Source organism: Bos grunniens, chromosome 2, assembly GCF_055505025.1.
Source record: "Bos grunniens cultivar Pamir isolate PY7600 chromosome 2, Bosgru_T2T1.0, whole genome shotgun sequence".
NCBI classification, from domain to species: Eukaryota; Metazoa; Chordata; class Mammalia; order Artiodactyla; family Bovidae; genus Bos; species Bos grunniens.
This window is the reverse complement of record NC_141166.1, coordinates 48,192,124-48,207,608: the sequence shown is the minus strand read 5'-3', so window position 1 is coordinate 48,207,608 and position 15,485 is coordinate 48,192,124. Positions and strand designations below refer to the sequence as shown.

General features: G+C 40.6%; 1 long non-coding RNA gene across 1 annotated transcript in view; it reads right to left on the bottom strand.

Moving 5' to 3' along the window:
- Positions 1-297: 297 nt before the first annotated feature.
- LOC147378060 (uncharacterized) overlaps positions 298-15,485 on the bottom strand; it is an 80,677-nt gene continuing 65,489 nt past the window's right edge. The window contains exon 2 of the long non-coding RNA XR_015144381.1: positions 298-3,142. This is a non-coding gene — a long non-coding RNA (uncharacterized LOC147378060). The remainder of the gene's footprint in view (positions 3,143-15,485) is intronic.

Genomic DNA, 15,485 nt, shown 5'->3' with positions numbered 1-15,485 from the left:
CCCCTGACCTTATCAGCCACTTCCCGCCATCCTAGCACCTACCCTACATCTGCATAGAAGCGGATGCAGGTTTGTGGAGTTTGAGGCTTATGGGACTTTGCATCTTCTTGAAGAAAAATGATGCAAATTATAAATATGAAGCCAGGTACAAGGTCTTGAAAGAGGTCCATGTAAATGAAGGGCTTAAACTTTACTAGCTTCCTGGGAATTCACTTCGGCATTATCTAATTTAATCTCAAAACAGCACCATGGGGTATAAAATTACCTCTATTAACAAATGAGAAAACAGTCTGTATAAGAGTCATCAAAATTTACTACAAATTTATGAAAAGTTCTAAACCCATGGATTCAACTGTGACTTCTGGGGATTGATAAACAGGACTGGATATTAGGGAATGTCTCTATGACTGAATTCTTGTTTGTTTGGTTGGATATTTTTTTGCAGAAGTATCAGTCGTAACACGCAGAGTCCATCCCATTTTTCCAAAATGTGACTTTCATTTCCCCTCCAAATTCAAGCCAGCTGACGGAATTGGATTTCAGCTGTGGTTGAAGTGCTGGAGATGATATCATGTAACCCACTTGCAAATAATTGCTTGGCTTCCTGCAATGCATTGTGTCTACTTGCCACAGAGCAGAGATGGAAACTCAGACTATCAATTGGATGGCTGGTTAATATACACAAGCAATGTGCGTCTGGTATTCCAGGACTGGAAATCTGGACCAGCCTGCAAAGCAACTGGGCAGGGCAGTTTCTGGAGTCTTCCTGGTTGCATTCAGTTGTATGGATCCTCTCACATTAACAATGGAAACAGCCTTCCTTTACTCATATCAGCAATATTAACCAGTCTTCCATTTAAGTCTAACCAGTAAATTTAAAATAGATATGTGCACAAGGATCGTTACATGCAAAGTTCCTGTCTAGCTTCCCTGGCTGTGTCTTCAAAATGGCCAAAAAGTTAATACTCTTTCGTCTCATCCTCCCCAGAAAACCATAGTGAGCACATTGGAGAAGGGCTACTTGACAATGGGTCTTCCAGCAGGCCAGCTACTATCCAACATGAGAACCAGCAGGATCCATCCTGGACAAAGTCACAGAGTGCAGGGTGGGAAGAGGAGGTGCGTACCCCAAGGAGGGAGGAGGGCTGTGAGGGATAGCAGGGACCCCCACCCAGAATCCAGATTCACAAATGTAGGATGTGTTTGCATCTGAGGCACAAAATCTCCAACCCAAATTTTCCCTAAGGACTTTTGTAGACAAAGCACTTTTTCTCAAGTCCCATAATAATAGCATAAGTTTGTTAAGAGATTGCTAAGTATTTTTATATCTATGATCAAATTTAATCTGTCATCTAATTTACCCTTACAACCCCATGAGGAAGGAACAATGGTAAGCAACCCTTTTTACAGATGAAAGAATTGAGGTTCCATGAGAGTAAGTAATTCTCAACGTCACCAAGCTAGTCAGTGGTGGAGTCAAGGTCCAAATCTAGTTTCATTTGACTCCAGAATCGTACTCCAAATCTTGATGACGTTTGTGGGGAGCTTACCATGTGCGAATATCCATACTAGCAATTTACAGAGTCTCTTATTTGCTCTCCACACTGACCTCTAAGGTATTTTATTCCTTTCTTCAATGACTCTATAGTTTAAGCTGGGGAAGAGAGTGAGGTAAATGAGAGTAAAATATTATTTCTGAAAAGGGAAAGGGAAGTCGTTCAATCATGTCTGACTCTCTGCAACCCCACAGGCTGTAGCCAACCAGGCTCCTCTGTCCATGGAATTTTCCAGGCAAGAGTACTGGAATGGGTTGCCATTTCCTTCTCCAGTTATTTCTGATACAAATCAGAGTAACATAAGTGCAAAAGAAAGATGAAGAGTTCACCAAGTGAATCACTCTTGGATGGACTTTATAAGGATAGTTTGGATTGTCAACCCATTGAATTGGAGAAACAAGAAATACTTCATGGGAGGACATGTGGGAACAAAGGCAGGGGCACATTTGAGAAATAATGTGTCTAATTCTTGTGGCTTGACAGAAGCATAGGATGTGGATAAGGGATATTTGGCTGAGGAGTTGGATTGGCATTTACCATCAATTGGAAAAATTCTCAATTAATCTGGTAGACCATGGGAGAAAGATGGTCAGGTCCAAGCTAAACTTTTAAAAGAGAAAATGTCAGAGCATTTGTAGACCAGACCAGTACAATAGTTTGAACAAGAGGTAGCAAAGGTCTGAATTTGGGTGGGAACAGGGAGGTTGAAGGGGAGGATCATTCAAGAAACACGTCTGAAATGCTGGATCTCGTGTTCCCACCTGCGGGGACAAGACTTACACCAGAACTCTATTCACTCTGCCCAGGGGCTTTAATTAGACCAGGATCCCCACAAGGAGTCAGAGGGTGTCTCTGGGGAGGAATGTTTCTTTGGAAGATGTTGAGTCCCTGGAGAGGCTGCAGCCCTCCCCACGACGGGGGTGGGGGAGGTGGGGGGGTACATTTGCAGTATTGACTGTTCACAGTTTTCCCCACATCTGTGAGCTCAGGCTCTCAAGGGGCAAGGGAGAGAATGAGAGCAAAGAGCTTAAGAAACGGTTTGTGGGTCTGGCAGGAACATTGGCTGTCATTGGACACAAAATCTATATTTTGTAAGCATAATTGTTTTACAGCTTTCTCTGCTTTCTTTGTTGTTTTCCCTTTCATTCTCCCTTTGTGTTTTCTGTAGTGGTGCTGTTTCAAATGAAGTTCCTTCTGAAAATTACTGCCTGTCTCAGCTGTGCTGAAATGAATGAGAAAAAGGCTTCTTTTCCACTTGAATCTGAATGTTAAAGGTGCAGAAGCAGAGAGGCTGGGGTTGGGGGTGGGGAGATGATGGGAAACCTAGGGAGCATTTAGGGATGGAGTAGAATGGGCTTGAGCAGATGTTCCTCTGGCCGAGTCTCCTTCCAGTCTCTTCTCCTGGTGTGTTTGGATTTTGCTTGATTCCCAGAGAGGGTCCCCTTACTTCTGGATACAACACTGTCCTTTGCTGGTTCCTTTGCAGAAGGACCAAGATTGAAGTGACCCTGAAGGACAAGAACAGTATGATTCCTGTGTCTTCCAGCGTGGCCCAGTCCATCATCCATGGAGCTGGAGTGATCAGTCTAAAAAGCAAACATTATCCATCATCCCAGTATCAAATCTCTCCATGCTAACCAACTTGATCTGATTCCCATTTACCTTCTGGGCTCATTTGTCCTATGTTTTAATCTTCTAGCAATGCTGAACTGCTTATATTTTATCTTTCTTCCTCTTGGACTCCTTAATCTTAAAAGATGAGAACAGGTTTGTCATTCTAGAGGGTAGGGGGACTCCAGTCTAGAAATGCCACAATGTGCCTGTGTGTACATGTGTGTGTACATGTGTGCATGTGTACATGTGTGCATGTGTACATGTGTGCATGTGTTTTGGAGGTCCAGGAGGAAGGACTCTCCCTCTGAGTCTGCCCCGTGTCTATCCACACATACTGTACTCTTTTTCCTCTTAATAAACACTTGACTTACTTCACTACTTACTGTCTTTGTGGAAATTCTTTTCTGCCAGGGCCCTTGTCATTGACCACTGGTCTAGCGGCTAGGGTTTGGTGCTTTTGCCACCATGACCCAGCCTCAGTCTCTGGCTGGGAACCCAAGCCCCACTCCAAGCGATTGAAGGCTGAGGGCACCCAAGATCAGCCTCTCCTGAATTAATTCTAGCTGGCTCAAAAGCCCAAATTCTGGGCTCCCATAATATCTGTAACACATCACTGCCTTCACACTTACCATCTTGTATCATAATAATTTGTGTATAAGTCTGTTTCTGGAACCAGGCTGTGGACCATGGGCTCCTTGAATACAAAACTGAGTCTCCTTCATGTTGGTGTCACTGTGTCCTGTCACCTGGAGATTCTCACTGAATGTTGGAGGAGTGAACCCTGAAAGCTGTCTCATGTGATGCCATGACTTTAATGGCATAGTCCCAACTTTAATGTAGAGACATGTTAAATGTCTGCAAAAGGAGAAAGAGCGTTCACATTGAGAGATTTCACACTCACTCTTAAATAAAGATGAAAAGCACATTGATTGGTTAAGTGCAAGCTTCATTCAGAATCTCCAGGTTTGGAGCCCTGAGCCCGCTGGTATTTTATGTTTATTTACACACGGCAAAAATCTAGCTTCCTGTTTTGAGAGAAAATGTTTCTCTCAACAAGCTTTATTAAAATGTTCAAACAGTCTCACAGACATCAAATCACTTTCACAACACAACTCTTTAGTGTAAACAATCAGAAATGCAAGGATTAAATCCCCCTTCAAGTGTATGCAGGCTTAAAAAGAAAGAGCAGTCATGCTTGGCAAAGTAAGCTCTAAGCTTTATTGAACCTCTTTCTTAGAGGGAAGCTCAGAACTGTCAGTCAACCAGAGACACATCTAGGGCCCACCTTGCTGAGCGTAAGGAACCAGAGAAAGGGATGAGCTGAGACAAATTTTGAAGCCAGATATTTTCGTCTCCTTTGCAATAAGAGAAAAAAGCAGTAGTTAACCCATTAGCACACCAGCTGGGTGGGAGACCCGTTCCTATTTTTAAAATAGGCCTTCAAGGCCAGACCCCCTGGTTACCAGTATGTAATTCCCATTGGCATGGGAAAGGGTAAGTAGTCATTTTGCTCGCTGTTGTTTTACTCTCAAATAAACGATAGTCTGAGAGTCTGAAATCAGGCATAGCGGGAAGAAAACAACTACACATGCCTTCTCAGAAACACAACAGCACACACACAACAAGGGCGCCAGTTGTTACCATTGTGTTGTTGTCCCTTCTTTTTCTAACGTGAACCATCTGGAACCAAACTATGGGGAAATCAGAAGACGGCTTTCTTGCGATTCTCCCCTTCTGAGGGTCTAGACTGCTTTTGCTTATGTGCACAATAGACTCACCAACAAAGAAATTTTTGAAAGCACAGCACATATGCTCATATGTACATTCTGAAAACCACATGGGATTTTTCTCCATTTTAGCTTACACTCAGAAGCTGAAGCTGTCATTAAGTAAAGGGAAAAGGCTGCTTTCAAGCATGAATCATTTTTCACAGACTTCATTAAAATAAAATAAACTTCTTTGCTAGTTACTGAAAGGCAGTGGGGGAGGGTGGGGAAGGAAATTCTAACTCTTCCTTCTGTGCTGAAGATAAGGAAAGAAACTTCCATTCTGGCCATTTGAAAGAGGTGGAAGACAACACATCCGTTCTAAAGATAAATAAAATGAAGCACGAGGATGTCACTGGAGACAGACCAGCCCAGAGACTCAAAATGAGTCAACAGCAGAAGCTTGAAGAAAATTTAGGTTTTCCAATTCCAAGGCCAGTGTTTTCTCCCCTAGGTTTAGGGATGCTTCCAGAAAATGTTACCAAAATTGTAGGTGCACTAATTAAACTTAGACATTTTAAGGGAGGTTCTCTTTCCAGATATCCTTCACAGTATCAGTCTCTCATTATAACTTGTCTTTTTCCTCAAAGTATGACATTATATTGAAATAGTCTGTGCATCCTTTCTAAAATTTTGAAGTATTTTTGACCCATCAAAAAATAATGTATGAACACCATCCAGCTTAAGAAATAAGATATTCAAAGTGAGATTGAAGCCCCTCGGATGCCTCTATCCTCCCACACTACCGACCACCCTCTAGAATTTAGTGTTTATGATTTGCATGTTTTAAAACAGATATGGACACTCTGACAGGCACAATTTTTAATACTTTGCAAATATTGACTCATTAATCCAAGCAACCTTCCAATGAATTGGATACGATAGCTACTCTCATCTAACAAATGACAATACTGTGACACAGAGAAGTCAAGTAATTCACCCAGAGTCACACAGCAACCAACTTACATAGGTAGGATAGGACACAAATTGAGGATCCTGGATCTCAAGCTTGTGCTACCAGATACTAAGCTCTGCTTCCTCTTGCTATCTCTCTCTCTCTATCTATACCAACCTATCTCACCCTAAATAGCACATGCTATTTCAGCTCATCATAATGCCATTCATGCTCAGTCACTTCAGTTGTGTCTGATTCTTTGTGACCCTATGGACTGTAAACCACCAGGCTCCTCTCTTCATGGGATTATCTAGGCTAGAATACTGGCATGAGTTGCCATGCCTTCCTCCAGGAGATCTTCCCAGCCCAGGGATTGAACCGTGTCTCCTGCATCTTCTGTGCTGCAGGCGGATTCTTTACCACTGAGCCACTGGGGAAGCCCATAATGCCATTATCCAGTATGCATTCTTTTCATTATACAGTATGCATAAATAAGTAAAAAGTTGCTTCTCAATATTATGTTTATAGGATTCATTCACATTGCTGCAGGTAGTTTTAGCTCATTCATTTCCATTGCTGGTTATTTGATCATGATGTAAACAGACAGAATTATTTATTTTAACATCAATGAACACTCAGGGGTTTCCAGAATGTTTTTCTATTGTAAACATTGTTACTATAAACATAGAAGAAGGCAATGGCAAACCACTTCAGTATTCTTGCCTTGAGAACACCATAAACAGTATGAAAAGGCAAAAACATATGACACTGAAAGATGAACTCCCCAGGTTGGTGGGTGTCCAATGTCCTACTGAAGAAGAGGGGAGAAATAACACCAGAAAGAATGAAGAGACAGAGCAAAACCTAAAACAACGACCAGTTGTGGATGTGACTGGTGATGGAAGTAAAGTCGGATGCTATAAAGAACAATGTTGCATAGGAACCTGGATGTTAGGCCCGTGAATCAAGGTTAATTGGAACTGGTCAAACAAGAAATGGCGAATGAACATTCACATTTTAGGAATCAGTGAACTAAAATGGACTGGAATGGGTGAATTTAACTCAGATGGCCATTATAGCTACTAATGTGGGCAAGAATCCCTTAAAAGAAATGGAGTAGCTCTCATAGTCAACAAAAGAGTTCAAAATGCGGTACTTGGATGCAATCTCAAAAACAACAGAATGATCTCTGTTCGTCTCCAAGGCAAACCATTCAATATCACAGTAATCCAAGTCTATGCCCCAACCAGTAACGCTGAAGGAGATGAAGTTGAACAGTTCTATGAAGACCTACAAAACCTTCTAGAATTGACACCCAAAAAAGATGTCCTTTTCTTTATAGGGGACTGGTATGCAAAAGTAGGAAATCAAGAAACACCTGGAATAACAGGCAAATTGGGCCTTAGAGTACAAAATGCAGTAGGTCAAAGACTAATAGAGTTTTGCCAAGAGAACACACTGGTCATAGCAAACACCCTCTTCCAACAACATAAGAGAAGACTCTACACATGGACATCACCAGATGGTCAATACTGAAATCAGATTGATTATATTCCTTGCAACCAAAGATGGAGAAGCTCTATACAGTCAGCAAAAACAAGACCCAGAGCTGACTATGGCTCAGATCATGAATTCCTTATTGCCAAATTCAGACTTAAATAGAAGAAAGTAGGGAAAACCACTAAACCATTAAGGTATGACCTGAATCAAATCCCTTACAATCATACGGTAGAAATGACAAATAGATTCAAAGGATTAGATCTGGTAAACAGAGTGCCTAAAGAACTATGGATGGAGGTTCATGACATTGTACAGGAGGTAATGATCAAGACCATCCCCAAGAAAAAGAAATGCAAAAAGGCAAAATCTTTGTCTGAGGAGGCCTTACAAATAGCTGAGAAAAGAAGAGAAGCAAAAGGCAAAGGAGAAAAAGAAAGATATACCCATTTGAATGCAGAGTTCCAAAGAACAGCAAGGAGAGATAAGAAAACCTTCCTCAGTGATCAATACAAAAAAATAGAGGAAAACAATAGAATGGGAAAGACTAGAGATTTCTTCAAGAAAATTAGAGATACCAAGGGAATATTTCATGCAAAAATGTGCTTGATAAAGAACAGAAATGGTATGGACCTAACAGAAGCAGAAGATATTAAGAAGAGGTGGCAAGAATACACAGGCTATACAAAAAGATCTTCATGACCCAGATAACCATCATGGTGTGATCACTCACCTAGAGCCAAACATCCTGGAATGGGAAGTCAAATGGGCCTTAGGAAGCACCATTATGAACAAAGCTAATGACAGAATTCCAGTTGAGTTATTTCAAATCCTAAAAGATGGTGCTGTGAAAGTGAACTGCAGTCAATAGGCCAGCAAGTTGGGAAAACTCGACAGTGGCCACAGGACTGGAAAAGGTCAGTTTTCATTCCAATTCCAAAGAAAGGCAATGCCAAAGAATGTTCAAACTACTGCACAATTGCACTCATCTCACACGTTAACAAAGTAATGCTCAAAATTCTCCAAGTCAGGCTTCAACAGTATGTGAACCGTGAACTTCCAGATGTTCAAGCTGGATTTAGAAAAGGCAGAGGAACCAGATATCAAATTGCCAACATCTGTTGGATCATCAGAAAAGCACGAGAGTTCTAGAAATACATCTACTTCTGCTTTATTGACTATGCCAAAGCCTTTGACAATAAGGAGTTCATGGTCTGAGCCACAGATGGCTCCTGGTCTTGTTTTTGCTGACTGTATAGAGCTTCTCCATCTTTGGCTGCAAAGAATATAATCAATCTGATTTCAGTGTTGACCATCTGGTGATGTCCATATATAGAGTCTTCTCTTGTGTTGTTGGAAGAGGGTGTTTGCTATGACCAGTGCATTTTCTTGGCAAAACTCTATTAGTCTTTGCCCTGCTTCATTCCATATTCCAAGGCCAAATTTGCCTGTTACTCCAGGTGTTTCTTGACTTCCTACTTTTGCATTCCAGTCCCCTATAATGAAAAGGACATCTTTTTGGGGTGTTAGTTCTAAAAGGTCTTGTAGGTCTTCATAGAACCATTCAACTTCACCTTCTTCAGCATTACTGGTTGGGGCATAGACTTGGATTACTGTGATATTGAATGGTTTGCCTTGGAAACGAACAGAGATAATTCTGTCGTTTTTGAGATTGCATCCAAGTACTGCATTTCGAACTCTTTTGTTGACCATGATGGCCACTCCATTTCTTCTGAGGGATTCCTGCCCGCAGTAGTAGATATAATGGTCATCTGAGTTAAATTCACCCATTCCAGTCCGTTTTAGTTTGCTAATTCCTAGAATGGCAACATTCACTCTTGCCATCTCTTGTTTGACCACTTCCAATTTGCCTTGATTCATGGACCTGACATTCCAGGTTCCTATGCAATATTGCTCTTTACAGCATTGGACCTTGCTTCTATCACCAGTCACATCCACAGCTGGGTATTGTTTTTGCTTTGGCTCCATCCCTTCATTCTTTCTGGAGTTATTTCTCCACTGATCTCCAGTAGCATATTGGGTACCTACTGACCTGGGGAGTACTGTTCATGGGGTTCTCAAGGCAAGAATACTGAAGTGGTTTGCCATTCCCTTCTCCAGTGGACCACATTCTGTCAGATCTCTCCACCATGACCCGCCCATCTTGGGTTGCCCCACGGGCATGGCTTAGTTTCATTGAGTTAGACAAGGCTGTGGTCCTAGTGTGATTAGATTGACTAGTTTTCTGTGAGTATGGTTTCAGTGTGTTTGCCCTCTGATGCCCTCTTGCAACACCTACCATCTTACTTGGGTTTCTCTTACCTTGGGCGTGGGGTATCTCTTCATGGCTGCTCCAGCAAAGCACAGCCATTGCTCCTTACCATATGAAAAGAAATGCCACTTTTATGGCAGAAAGTGAAGAGGAACTCAAAAGCCTCTTGATGAAAGTGAAAGTGGAGAGTGAAAAAATTGGCTTAAAGCTCAACATTCAGAAAATGAAGATCATGGCATCCGGTCCCACCACTTCATGGGACATAGATGGGGAAACAGTGTCAGACTTTATTTTTCTGGGCTCCAAAATGACTGCAGATGGTGACTGCAGCCATGAAATTAAAAGATGCTTACTCCTTGGACGGAAAGTTGTGACCAACCTAGATAGCATATTCAAAAGCAGAGACATTACTTTGCCAACAAAGGTTCATCTAGTCAAGGCTATGGTTTTTCCTGTGGTCATGTATGGATGTGAGAGTTGGACTGTGAAGAAGACTAAGTGCCGAAGAATTGATGCTTTTGAACTGTGGTGTTGGAGAAGACTCTTGAGAGTCCCTTGGACTGCAAGGAGATCCAGCCAGTCCATTCTGAAGGAGATCAGCCCTGGGATTTCTTTGGAAGGAATGATGCTAAAGCTGAAACTCCAGTACTTTGGCCACCTCATGCGAAGAGTTGACTCATTGGAAAAGACTCTGATGCTGAGAGGGATTGGGGGCAGGAGGAGAAGGGGACGACAGAGGATGAGATGGCTGGATGGCATCACTGACTAGATGGACGTGAGTCAGAGTGAACTCTGGGAGTTGGTGATGGACAGGGAGGCCTGGCGTTCTGCAATTCATGGGGTTGCAAAGAATCAGACATGACTGAGCGACTGATCTGATCTGAAAGCCTTTGACTGTGTGAATCACAACAAACTGTGGAAACTTCTTCAAGAAATGGGCATACCAGACCACCTGACCTGCTTCCTGAGAAATCTGTATGCAGATGAAGAGGCAACAGTTAGAATTGGGCATGAAACAACAGACTGGTTCCAAATAGAGAAAGGAGTACATCAAGGCTGTATATTGTCACCCTGCTTATTTAACTTATATGCAGAGTACATTGTGCAAAATGCCAGGCTGAATGAAGGACAAGCTGGAATCAAGATTGGCAAAACCAATACAATATTGTAAAGTTAAAAAAAAAAAAAGATTGCTGGGAGAAATATCAATAACGTCAGATATGCAGATGACACCACCCTTATGGCAGAAAGTGAAGAAGAACTAAAGAGCCTCTTGATGAAAGTGAAAGAGGAGAGTGAACGAGTTGGCTTAAAACTCAGCATTCAGAAAACTAAGATCATGGCATCTGGTCCCATCACTTCGTGGCAAATAGATGGGGAAACAATGGGATACTTTATTTTCTTGGGCTCCGAAGTCACTGCAGATGGTGACTGAAGCCATGAAATTAAAAGATGCTTATTCCTTGGGAGAAAAGCTATGACCAACCCAGACAGCATATTTAAAAGCAGAGACATCACTTTGCTGACAAAGATCAGTCTAGTCAAAGTTATGATTTTTCTAGTAGTCATGTATGGATGTCAGAGTTGGACTATAAAGAAAGCTGAATGCTAAAGAATTGATGCTTTTGAACTGTGGTGTTGGAGAAGACTCTTGAGAGTCCCTTGGACTGCAAGGAGATCAAACCAATCAATCCTCAAGGAAATCAGTCCTGAGTATCCATTGGAAGGACTGATGCTGAAGATGAAACTCCAAATCTTTGGTCACCTGATGTGAAGAATTGACTCACTGGAAAAGACCCTGATGCTGGGAGGGATTGAGGGCAGGAGGAGAACGGGACGACAGAGGATGAGATGGTTGGATGTCATCACCAACTTGATGGACATGAGTTTGTGCAAGCTTCAGGAGTTGGTGATGTACAGGGAAGCCTGGCATGCTGCAGTTCATGGGGTCTCAAAGAGTTGGACACGACTGAGCAACTGAACTGAATTGACTGAATTGATTATAAGCATTCCTGTGCAAGGTTGCTGGGCACACATGCACTGTTTTTCTCGAGAGTATGTGCATAAGAGTAGAACTGCTGGATGAAAGGGTATACTTAACTTCAGGGATCCTCCTATATATTGCCAGATTATCCTCCAAAGTGTTGTACTAACTCACACTCCTCCAGTAGATGAAATTCCATTTTTGACATTATTTCTAAAACCAGGTATTGATTTAAAACTAGGTGCTTGGATATTAGGTATTTTAGACTTTTGAAATTCTATGATTTTAATCTGCATTTCCTTGATTACCAGTTGGGTAGAAAAGTCTTTTCAGTAGGATCTTCTGAGCACAGCTGGTTAATATTGTTTACTACTTTTCTCTTTAGTTGTCTTTTTAAAAAATTCATAGGTTTTTTTGTGTATTCTGCTTAATAACTTGTGTCCATTGTGTTTATTAGAAATATTTTCCATGTTTCTTTTAATAGATGTAATGGACATGGATGCTAAAGAGACTATACAAAAAAGATAGAAAACGACCTAGAAGTAGAATTTCTAGGTCATTCCCTGGTGGCTCAGACAGTAAAGAATCCCCCTGCAAAGTGGGAGACCTGGATTCGATCCTTGGGTTGGGAAGATCCCCTGGAGGAGGACATGGCAGCGCACTCCAGTATTCTTGCCTGGAGAATCCCATGGACAGAGGAGCCTGGTGGGCTACAGCCCATGGGATCGCAAGAGCCAAACATGACTGAGAGACCAAGCTCAGCACAGCATAGCAGATTTATGTTTAACTTAGTAAGAAACTTCCAGACAAATTTCTAAATTGGTTGTAATATTTTAAAGTCCTGTCAGAAAGGTATAAGAATACTAGTTGTCCTGAATTCTTATCAACATTTGGTGTCATCAGTCTTATTTATGTCAGACTTTCTAGTACATGTGCAGTGATATCATTGTACTTTTCAGTTGATTTTCCCTAATTTATGATGTTGTTGTTGCTGCTGCTGCTAAGTCGCTTCAGTCATGTCTGACCCTGTGTGACCCCATAGACGGCAGCCCACCAGGCTCCCCGGTGCCTGGGATTCTCCAGGCAAGAACACTGGAGTGGGTTGCCATTTTCTTCTCCAGTGCACAAAAATGAAAGTGAAGTCGCTCAGTTTTGTCTGACTCTTAGCAACCCCATGGACTGCAGCCTACCAGGCTCCTCTGTCCATGGGATTTTCCAGCCAAGAGAACTGGAGTAGGTTGCCATTGCCTTCTCCCTTATGATGTTGAGCATTTTTTATTTGTAATATATATACATATATATATATATATATAGAGAGAGAGAGAGTATATTTCATCCCAGTATGTAGCTTGCCTATTCATTTTTAAATAATGTCTTTGGAAATGTAGAATGCTTTAGTTACTCTATTTCATCCTTTTTTGGGGCAAGGGGTCAGTGATTTCTAGAGGTTCTAAGAAATCTTTCCTTATTTGTAAGGTGTATAAATTCTCCCGTGTATTCTAGAAGCTTCAAATTTTTAACTTTAATGTTCAAGTTAATGACTCATTTCAAATTAATTTTTGTCTTTGAATTATAAGTCAAAATTGTTTTTTTTTAATATACCCAGTTATTCCTGCATTGCTTGTTGAGAAGCTACTGCTTTCCTAAAGATGTTAAGGTGCTTTGGCACCTTGGTCAAAAGTCAAGTTATATAAGCCTTAGTCTACTTCTGATCTCTCTATTGATTCCATCAGTCTATTAGGCTACTTTTTCAACAATATCACACAATCTTAATTACTTCAACTTCATATCAAGTTTTCTTTTCATTGAGCTTCTCCATTATTTTTTAGTCTCTATTTCATTTATTTCTACTCTGATCTTTATGATTTCTTTCCTTTCACTAACTTGCTTGTTCTTCTTCTGGTTCCTGCAGGTGCAATGTTAGATTGTTTATTTTGTTTTGTGAGGTAGGTTTGGATCATTAGAAACTTCCCTCTCAGAACTGCTTTTGCTACACCCCATAGATTTTAGATCACTGTGTTTTTGCTTTCATTTGTCTCCAGATATTTTTAATTTCTTCTTTGAAGTAACCCATTGGTTGTTTAGTAATATATTGTTCACCTTCCATGTGTTCATTTTTGCAATTTTTTTCTTTTTGTTATTGTTCAGTTGCTAAGTCCTGTGCAACTCTTTGTGACCCCATGAATAGGCTTCCCTGTCATTCACTATGTCCGAGAGTTTGCTCAAACTCATGTCCGTTGAATCAGTGATGCCATGCAACCATCTCATCCTCTGTCACCCCCGTCTCCTCCTGCCTTCAATCTTTCCCAGCATCAGGGTCTTTTACAATGAGTCATCTCTTTGGGGTTCAATTCATGGGTCGGCAAGATCCCCTGGAGAAGGGAATGATTACCCACTCCAGTATTCTTGCCTGGAGAATTCCATGGACAAAGGAGCCTGGCAGGCTAAAGTCTGTGGGGTCTCAAAGAGGCAGACACAACTGAATGACTAACACTTTCACTTTCACCTACCATTGTAAAATAATATATTTTATAAAAAGAAATAAAAGTGCAACATTTGTATTTGGATAACAGAATTGCAGAAGAATATTAGGTCTATCTGTATTGTTTTTACTATAGGCATACTTTGCTTTATAATGAAACAATAATTTTCAAGAGCTTCTGTTTAAGTAAGAGAACTGAAGGCTAATGGGAAATCTCACGTTGATGATTATCATTAGAATGGCAAAAAAAGAGTCCAGTTAAAGAATTAAAATAAATTAGGTAGAAGAATGAGAACTGGTATTTTGAGAGAAAAGGATATTTTTGCTGCCCTCTCTTATCTCTTCTAGGATGGGAAGAAAAAAGAGGGCTTAGAGAGACAAGATGAGCATGTACCAAATATGAAGCATTTAATAGGGGGAAAATAAGGTATCTACATTGTCAGTTTGTTAAAATTTGCATCTTAAGGAGAGAGCTACCCCAAATAGCTTTCAGGTGTAAAAAAAGATGCAACTAGTTTTCAACCTTTGAAAATTTTAACGATTGTATCACTTGCGCTTATCTGTATTATTTTTAATATCCTTAAATTCCTTTCCTACATGAGCATCTACCTTTGCACACAAGATCAAACGGAAGACCACTATTATACCGATACTGGGCAGCTAAAATTGCTGCCCAGCATTGATACATTCATTGCATTTGCCCTAATTGTCTTCTTAGCAGTGATTGAGGTATTGCTGTAATAGCTTATCACATTTGCATTTATTATTTTCTAAAAATGTAGGCATGAAAATGTTGATACTAATGATAAGAGCAGGACTGTATTCTACCTAACAGAAGTGAGATAAAGATAGATATTTTAAATTAAAATCTGTAATCTCATTTGGAAATTTATTTGACAAGCCATTTGACTCTACATTCATAGGCAATGTAAAAGAATAAAATTAAATAACATGTACAAACAATGTGATTAGACAATTAATGGCGTAAGGATTGGAAAGGAGGCTAAAACTCTATCTGTTGACAATGTGATTATCTCTCTAGAAAACCTGAAAGAATCAATGGAAAAACTATTATAGACAATAAGAGAATTTAGTAAAGTCACAAATTATAAAAACCAACATTCAGAAATCAATAATCTTATATATATATATATATAAGCAATGACTACTTAGAGGGTATAATGAGAGATAAGACTCTATTTTATAGTAGCAAGACAAAATAAAATGAAATTAAAACAACTAGAAGCATTGTTGGTGCAGTTGTTCAATCGCTGAATTGTGTTTGACTCTTTGCCACCCTATGTACTGCAGCAAGAGAGACTTCCTTGTCCTTCACCATCTCCCGGAGTTTGCTCAAATTCATGTCCACTGAGTTGTTAATGCTATCCAACCATCTCATCCTCTGCCACCCCTTCCCCT